Source organism: Lytechinus pictus, chromosome 1 (genome assembly GCF_037042905.1).
Source record: "Lytechinus pictus isolate F3 Inbred chromosome 1, Lp3.0, whole genome shotgun sequence".
Classification (NCBI taxonomy): domain Eukaryota; kingdom Metazoa; phylum Echinodermata; class Echinoidea; order Temnopleuroida; family Toxopneustidae; genus Lytechinus; species Lytechinus pictus.
The window spans coordinates 37,536,585-37,546,430 of NC_087245.1; the positions used below are offsets into that span (position 1 = coordinate 37,536,585).

Genomic DNA, 9,846 nt, shown 5'->3' on the forward strand with positions numbered 1-9,846 from the left:
CTTCAGATAAAGCTGTATTTACTTTGGATAAATCTTAGCATTGTTCATTATTCCAACTTTTTTTCCATTGACAGATAAATTGAAAGAACGTGATGTTGTGTGAAAGATGTAGTATAAAATGTAATATTTATGGTAAAATTTTAAAATCAGAATGTCAAAATTTATAAAGTTAGCTCCCTAATATATTTCACAATATTTTTCTCGTTTGGTATAAAACCACCAGGTCTGGGAGTCACAACAAATGAATAGGACAAAGGAAATTCAGGTTGCAATCTCCTTATCTAGTTTTTGTATTTAAATGTCCAAAGGGCCTTTTAAATAATAATGAAGAAACCAATTAACCGATAAATGCACATTTTCACAAAGAATCAATGTAAAATTGTATAATGTTCACTACACACATTAAGATTGGAATGTACAATAACCAATAAAAATAATCAACATTTTTTATCAAACTAACTACTGGCTAGACTTGGGCTCCTTATATCCTTTGCAATGTTCTGTGTACTCTCAAGGCCATTTTTTTAATCCATGGACTAGTATATGTCTGATGAGTAACATAATGTACATAAAGCAATCAATTTTAATAGCACATTAAGTTTGGTATTTTTTTCAAAAAATAAAAAAATATGATTTCAAACAAATATATTGATAGATATGATCTTGAATACATTTATGCATGACTGACTTAAAAACATTGGAAAAAAATGTGGGAAAAAATTTCCTATTTACAAAGCTATCTCTTATTCCCTTTTCCTTTCTTGTCACGTAACTAGTGAACTTTAATTTTTCAATATTAAAAAAAAACTTCCAAAGTTAAATAAAACCATGTAAAGATCAGGGTTAAAAGATGATTAATGAATGATAATAAAACGGTATCGAATTGTAACTGAATTATGTGTCGGTATTTGTTTTTGTTTTTCTCTATTTTAATTGTTGCATTGAAGAATAAGAAAATAAGAGGTAATTGAATAGTCTTAAAGCTTGATGAAAAAATTGCTTTTAGAATGATCATGTTATTTCTCCTAATTTTGATGTGAAAATTTTATCTTGGCCTCTATTCTCTATGTCAAACCTGTGTCTATGATTGCTATCTAATTACCCTTTAACTTTGCTATTACTGTGGAGCTGTAGGCTAAGGAACTGACTACCTTGAGTGTTATATCTGACTCAGTTTATTCTAACAATCTTACATCTGCTCTGTATTGTCTACTTTCACAAAGATGCCCTATTTATTGTCTTATCGCAACACATCTTAAGATGTCATATCACGCCCCCTTCCTTCTTTCCAAATTGAAACTTACGATACACATTACATAGTTTCGGTCCGTGCATCTGTGAGTTTGTTTAGACAGTCGTTTACGGAATCACTTTTCTTCATCAATAATGGTAATTATCTTTGTCACAGTTAGGAAGATAATGCCGTTTGTCTTTGATAGTGCACAAATTTTATCAAGATGTTCCTTTTTTAATGAATTCCTTTGTGTTTGGGCCAAGTGATCTGATATCGCCATCCTTTGTTCATTTCACCGTTTTGAATAACTTTCACTTTCATTTAGGAAAAACTCCTCTTTATCATCAATAATCTCATCAATTTCAAATAACAAAAACAATATATAGGCCTACTGATTATTAGATTTGATTAATTATTCTAGAGAGAAATGAGTAGTCATATTAATATTGATAACTTCTAAAGTCTTAACACTATTGGACACCATTAACCCACATAGATCTTGATACTGACTGCTTGGCTTATGAAGTTCTTGCAATTCCTATCTGCTCTAAGAGATTGCAATTACTAATATTTAATTAGTAACTTATTCAGTAACTTTCATCTTAAGCCCTGGACATGTTATTAACTGTCTTTAAAGCCGTAAAGAGATACTCATCTGTACTGATTGCACAGAAACGTTGTTAGCACTATCAGAGGCCCTGTTACAACAGGTAATGTGGCAGCGATGCCCAATGTCACAACAATGCACATTGAAATAAATGCTTTTACTTCACGATCCGAAGGATGTGACTGGGCTTACTATTAGCGCTCTGTTATGCTAACAATGGTTCTGTGCGTCCGGCACTGATTGGTAGAAATCAGTTCAAATTAATTTTTTTTTAATTGTCTTTAAAACCATTTTTATCATTCGTTGGTGGCCATCGGGTCATCTAGTGTGTGTGTGGTCGCCTGAAGAATCTTAAATACCAGTGATTACACCTTCCATCCTGCCTAGACATATCTTGGTCAGTTGGGTACGCCTTAATCCACTCTCACTTTTGATATAGAAACTACAAATAGAAGAATTGATTCTATCATACCAAGATAAGATCATTACTTGTAATTTACACCAACTTGATGACATTTGATACTCCATCTCTACTCATGAAATTGTAAGAAAAGTTGATGTCTTGTAATTTGATCCTCGCATTTTTTGTTTTGTTTGGGGCGGTTGATGATATGTTTGTGTATTCAACAAGAGTCTGGGCTAGACCCAGATCTCTCTGGTTTACATCGAAACCAAACCATCGCAGGATTAATCCTCGTCCCCCAGTGTTCTAGAAAAGACCTGCCAATTTTTCATTCATCTTCCTCTTGTCTCCTTTGATTTGAACAGACAGCTTGATTTTGTTTACTTCTCTCTTCCTTTTTAACGAAGTTGCTGGTCAGTCATGCTCCAAATCTCAGGCCATGGTGATCCCATGACCAGTAGTGACTGGGCAGTAGGCTCTGCAAAAATTATTCCAAATTCCCAGCCCTGAAATAGATTTCAAATCTAATCGTACGTCCTATTTTATCTAATACTTGCGTAGGGGGGGGCATAAGGCAACACTTCTTGTAAAGTGTTACAAAAGGCAGTATCGAGATTCTGGGTTAGGCCTACATGTAGTTCTCTCTACTTTATCGAAACTAAACCATCGTAGGATTAATCCTCGTCCCCCCGTGCTCTAGAAAAGACGTGCCAATTCTTCATTCATCCTCCTCTTGTCCCCTTCAATTTTTACAGACAGCTTGATTTTGTATACTTCTCTCTCTTTTTTTTTACAAAGTTGCTGGTCAGTCATGCTCCAAATCTTAGGCCATGGTGATCTCATGACTAGTAGTGACTGGACAGTAGGCTTTGCCAAAAATTATTATAAGCTCCAACCCCAAAATGGATTTCGAATCTAATCATATTTTGTCTTATACTTGCATAAAGGCATAAAGGCACTGCTTCTTTTACAGTGTTACCAGTGGCAGCATCATTGATCATTGTGCTGTACATACAGTTCATAGTACACTTAAACTTTGTATGTATTTATGTATTTCTTCATGAAACTTTTGCTGAAGGAACAGATTTCCTGTAGATGTAGGTCAAATTTCTATTAAAAAAAGAAAATCTTAACAGTCGAATATCACCAAAGGTCGAAGCTGATGATCAAACATCTATAAACAAGAATCTTCAGCAGTGAAGGAGGCAGATTATTCTGAAGCAAAACAAGAAGAAGAAACAAAATAGTTTGAATCCATCAACATGCTTACAAGAGAAAAAAATGTCATTTGCTTGGTTTATGTATGAATAAAATTTATCATCCAAAATCTGTAGACTAGCTTAGGCAGGGTTATATAGGAGCTCCTTGAGCACCTAACAAGGTGGATTTGTGAGCAATATAAATACCCTTTAGGCCTATTATCATTATTTGATATTGAGTTTTAAGGATATTGATATTTCTGTAAATATGTGTATCTTGATTTATCTTTTGATATGGAAACCTATTATGAAAATTTGTTCTGTCTTTTTTTCATTGCAGTAACCAAGCATCAGACAAGAGGCGATTATCTGAACCATCTAATGCTAGAGGTAAGAAGTGCAACACTCTTTTGAATATTTTCATTTTTATTGATAATAGAAATCTCACTTCGTTGATAACACATAGATGGACTTCTTTAGTTTCATAGAATGAATACAGAGCGCATTAATTTGCCGTACTTAGTGGGTTGAATTTTTCAACTTTTATTGAATATGGTATTCACGTCAGTGAAAATTTATATTTTATATTTTGGGCCTGTTTTTTTTACTAATGTGCAATGGAAGGTTCATTCTGTAACTCAATAGTATACAAATAATGAATGTTTATAAGTGCAATGGACAGAATATTTCATGAGGTGAAAGATGAAATGATCCATTCAACGAGAGATAGCCGAGTTGAATGGATCATTCATTTCATCTTTCTCCGAATGAAGTATTCTGTCCATTGCACGAATGAAAATAACATTCATTATTTGGTTTATATGACACCTAAAATAGATTCTTTTTCATATGAAATTTGTGAATTTCGATGCAAAATATGCTTACGCAGTGCAAGCTTGGTCTGTTGATTATCGCGTACATACCACATGCACGCTGCAAGCACGAGTGGTGCCTGTAGTCTGGGTGCGCGCGTGCAATGGACAAAATAGTATGGATCCAAAATTGCACAATGAATGGATCTAAAATTGCATGGTTGATGACATCATTGTAAAATGAGCTGAATGATCGATATCGACCAACCAATCAAATGACAAGGATCTATCTAGGTGTCATATAACAATTTATATACATTCCAACTTGTATTTTATATAGATCCCAATAACAATTAACAGGAACTCTCTTAACACTACCATGGCAATATGTTATTTTTTCACATTCTGTGGTGTACGTTTTTATTCATTTTTTGGAAGGCCTGACATTTAACTACAAAAATGATCTATAATTGATTCTTGCAGATAATATGAATACATTAAAATGAAATTAACCATCAATAATGCATCATTAACCATCCTTTGAAACTTTTCTCTACAAGCTCATAACAGACTCACATTTTTTTTTCAAATCATCTTTATTCTGTACTTACATAGACATGTGTTAAATGATTTGGTTTTCCACAACTCCAATACTAACCATCTAGATTTACCTTGTATTTCAAAGGACGCAAGCATCGAGCTGGACCCCAATCTTCAATCCTTACTCTTTAACAAGTAAAAAAATCTCAAAATAAACACATGTATATAGAAAGCATGAACATTTTTTATCAATCATTTATTTTATTTTTCATGAAGTTAATTTGTTCTTCAAGCCCTTTTTAATAAAATTTTATTTCATTATTTTTGTGTGTTTTCAGATGAAGTTTATTAGCAATTATTGAACTTTTATTTTGCCCTTGCAAGCTGAACCAACAACGTTTTTATACGTATATATTTTTTAGTATTTTTCACCTCTCTCCATTTCCTTTTCTCTCTTCGTCCCCCCCCCCCCCCCCGTCTCAATTTTCGGCTTTCCCTTTGATTAAATGTGTGTGTATGCGTTTGTTTGTTTGTTTCTCAAGTTCTTGCAATAATCGTGTTTTATTGTAAGTTATTGTTTGTTTTACATCATTAAGATCATATCTCATTTTATTTGCTGATTTTTTTCTCCTTTTTACCTCACATCACCCCCCCCCCCTCTATCTCTAACCAAATTAGTAACATCACATTTCCTTCTGTTTCTTTTGCATCCTCTTTTCTCTTCTTTTATCATTGTTTTCATTTTCAATGTTTGTTTGGAATGAATATTGTTAATGTATATTGTTATATATGTTCTTTGTATTATGTTTTGTATGTTTGTTTTTGTTTTTACTGTCACTTCTATTCATACATGTATATATTGAATTTTCCATTAATTATATGGTGTGTGATGGATTGTTATTATTTTTTGGTTCATTCTGTCATTTGTTATCCATGAACGTTGGTTATTTTTTTCCATTTTGTTCAAGCACTTTTCATTCTCTAATTTTCAAGCCTCTCTGTCCCATCCTAACCAATTCTCTGTCACTTTACAGATTTCAAAAATATAGATTCTATACCGCTGGAATAAACGGCCGATATAATTTTCATATTTTTGTATTTTCTGCCCAATTTTCAGGTGGAGAGTTACCCTCTATGCGCCCTGTGCCACCGTTCATGGGAAGCACCACATCAGATCGAGGAGTACCACGCCCAAGACATGTCTGAAAGGGTCTCGTCTATCGCACTGTCACAGCATGCTCATTTATCGGGTTGTTCACATCGGTGTGAATGATACTCATAAATCTGATGTTCATCACTTTTATTAATTGGATGGTGGACATATCACATTTTGAAAGGCCATAACTTTTGCACATCACTTGATGTTATGTAGTTGTTTTTGTAGTGGCAAGATAGAAATTATTGTACTATTAGGGCTTGTAAGGCTTTAGAGGCAATTTTTTTAAAAGAAGTGTGTTTCAGTCATTTCAGAAAGCCGAAGTATCAAATTTGAGTTTGAGTGCATATGCCTTTCGTTGATTATGTCATCAATTAAATATTGGACATTTTTCACGGATATAATTAGATGATAAATTAATGCTCTGTCCCTCCCACAAGATTATCAGTGGTCAATTTATGATCATTTGATTGTGTGTCAACCCAATGATAATAATTATTATGATAATTATAATAATAATAATAATGATGAGCCACAAGATCCTCAAATTCTGGCTTTCTTCATGTTTAAATTCCCCAAAACTCATAGGGAAGGTGAGATTTTGATCCTGCCTGGACCTACCTTGTGGAACTTGCTTCCACAGGGTCTTAAAATTCATACTCTGTTATTTCATTTCAGGGCAACCTGAACACTTGGTTGTTTCAACATACCTTTGAATGATAGTTTGCTATCTCTCATCCTCCTCTTCCCCCTCCTCTTCCTTCTCCTCCTTCTCCTCCACCTCCTTCTCCTCTTCCTTCTCCTTCTTTTCTCTCTCTCTCTTTATCCCTCTCCCTCTCACTGTCTTAACATGCCTTGAGAATTTTTATAGTGGAAATGGCCCCATAGAAATATTATTATTGATTGATTTATGTTATTTGTCAGGTATAATATAACAGGTACAAGTATAATATAAAGTATCAAAATGCCACAACAGGATAATATGAAAGCTGACATGGCTTATTTCCAAGGGGGTTCTTAAGCATATTTTATTATTGTTGGTGGTGGTGTTGGTATTGTTGATATTACTATATAATTTATAACTAAAGTAATGTGTTTGGTCTTTGTTAATATTCATAGCTTGATAGACATTTTAAAAGGTTTGTGCAGGGTTAGAATAGTCACCTTGGTACGATTAGAAATTAATATATGCCTTCGCTTGCCACATTAGAAGGCTGAATGATGTTAGCTTACAGTACTAGTGCAATGAATGTTTATTATTGGTATTTATTGTAATAATGTAGTATATATTTCATTAATTTTTATTTTGCTCAGTGGGTTTAAGGGAGATGTGAAATTATGAGACATGCTTCTTTACTTTCTTTTAGGCATTTTTCCAAGGGAATCATGAATTGAATCGTAAGTTAAATAATCTTATGAAACATAAATTTTGTGATTTTAGTGACAGAATTTCTGGACAGATAAAGTGCATCTGAAAAGATTCTTAGATTTTTGTTAATTTTACAAGAAAAAAATCATCAAAAAGTTGAAAATTGTCTTTTAATCGCCATTTAAAGGTGAGATGGGTATGACTTTAAATTGAGTTAGAAACATATTTCAAAATGTTTACATCAATGCCTTGTTGTGATAAGTGAATTTGAATAGAAAGTAAATAGTGATGATACATTGTATTCATATTTATTCATTTTACATTTTGATTAATTTGATGTCACGAAGAATGTATTCAATCATCAATGTCAAAACATATCTTAGTTTTGGTAAATCCCCTCAAAGTAAATGTCATTATACAATTTCATTACAAGATTATATTAGTGCTTGTGCCCCAAAACAGTAATGGTCTAAAGGATTTACACCAAAAATATGTTTTATCGGATAAATTAACTGTTTTACATCAGAATTTGATTTGAAGTTGGGTGCCCGATCAAAATAGAATATCCTTGTGTTTCTGTTATGTTCATATAAAACACCTTCTCAAGCATGGGATGGGCTGAAAAATTCAGGATATAAGCTTTGTCATTAGCTTTCTTATATTCAATTACTTCCTATGTAAAGCAATTAAGTGCTCAAACTGTTGTTTTAAATAAAAATAAAAACATTACCGAGAAAGGACACTACATTTCTAAAATTAACATCCTAATGGCCGGAAAAAATGCTTCATTTAAATTCTAATGGGTTAAAAATGCAAAATGCTCAGTGACTACTGAGCTTTTTTAATATTGTAATGTTCAATGATGCTCGAGTATATACTGTATATATCACACTACTAACCCTTTGCCATAGCTATGGACAGCTATATGAGGACGAATTGTATGTTTGCTATTCATGTGTAGTATTATCATTTTTGTATATCATTATATCAACATTGATCTGTTTAAACTGTGTGACACCTGCTTACCACAAAAGTATTCACTCTGTTGACTATCATGTAAAAGTATATTGTAGAGTTGTTGTGGCGCAGTGGATAAATCTCCATAAGGTCTGGGATTCAAATCCCACCTCAGTACTTAAAATACATATCCTTTGCCACTCTCTCCACCCGGGCAGATTGAACTGGTACCTGGTAGGAATCCCTTGAATGCTTGATCACCCGATCAGGGTAGCCAAGCTAATCAAGGATTGGGTAATCGTATGCAGTGATTAAAAACACTGTTGCATACCATAATTGTTTTTTTTTATGTATTTATATATCGATTGAGTAGAAGAAATAACAAGTTGTCTCACGATGTATCAAACGTAGACAACTGGTTATTTCTTCTACTCCATCCTTCACCACGATGAACCTCTTCCACATCATATTTATATATCATTTGCAAATTGATCATATGGAGTACAGTAACATGTTCAGTATAATTTGTGAAAACATCTCAGTTCAGTTTGTACAACTTAATATATCTCTATGAAACAACTGTAGAACCAGAAGATAATGTGTGTAGTGATCATGTTAAGAACTATAAAACATTTTCTTGAAGCCATTGCAACAGATCGGCATGATATAAGACATTATAAAACAAAGTGGATCCTCCTCAAATGTTGGGTTGCATGGTCATGTGACCAGGTATTTAATTTGTCTATTGCATGGATTCACTTATGACTGGTGATGAGCAGTCATAAGAAAAGTCTTATGACTGAGCATGGTTTTGGGATGGAGGATCTACTATCAAATAATCAACCATTTAAAGCGGCATATCCAACCCAAATAAAAACTAGTTTTTAAAGGAAAAAGAACAAGACAAGTTTATAGGCGACAGTTTGAACGATACCGGACAAACAATAAGAAAGATGTGAATTTTTAAAAGTTGTGAAAATTGGTAATTGCTTCAAATCAGCCGCATATATGAGGTCATAGTGATGTAATGCAAGGACTTAGAATTAAAATATTTTCATATAATAAAATACAAAAGAAATAGTGAGTGGATGACGTTATCAGTCTCCTCATTTGCATATCATCCAGGATGTGCATATAACCGTTTTGTGAAATTAAGCGGACGTTAAAATGTCATAACTTTCTTATTTTACATCTGATTTTGATGGAATTTTCAATGTTATGCTTGTTGGATTTTTCTCTTTTTATTAAAATAAACTTTTTTGTTGGGGTGGACTTGTCCTTTAATCAATGAAATGGGGGGAGGGGTAGGTATTCAAAGGAATGCAATATTGGTCTCAGTGCTTACTGCAAACCATTCCTGTTTAACATGACTACATGTATTGTTGTATTCAATAAGATTAAATCTTTGCTGCTCCAACTGGAACTGTGTCATTGTTTGATTTGGATTTGTGCTTGTTATTATGATTACGGTTTGCTTCAAAGACTAATTTTCACACAATAGATGGAGCCTCTGTCCACTTTCTCTGCATTCTCTCTTTCTTCTTTCCTTCCTATTTTTTCCCCTCTATT

The 9,846-nt window shown here is 33.2% G+C and overlaps 1 long non-coding RNA gene across 1 annotated transcript; it reads left to right on the forward strand.

Annotated features, from left to right (window-relative positions):
- The first annotated feature begins 3,777 nt into the window (after positions 1-3,777).
- Positions 3,778-9,700, forward strand: LOC129262131 (uncharacterized). The gene is made up of 2 exons (XR_010294085.1): positions 3,778-3,833; positions 5,913-9,700. It is a non-coding gene; the product is annotated as an uncharacterized LOC129262131 (long non-coding RNA).
- Positions 9,701-9,846: the final 146 nt, after the last annotated feature.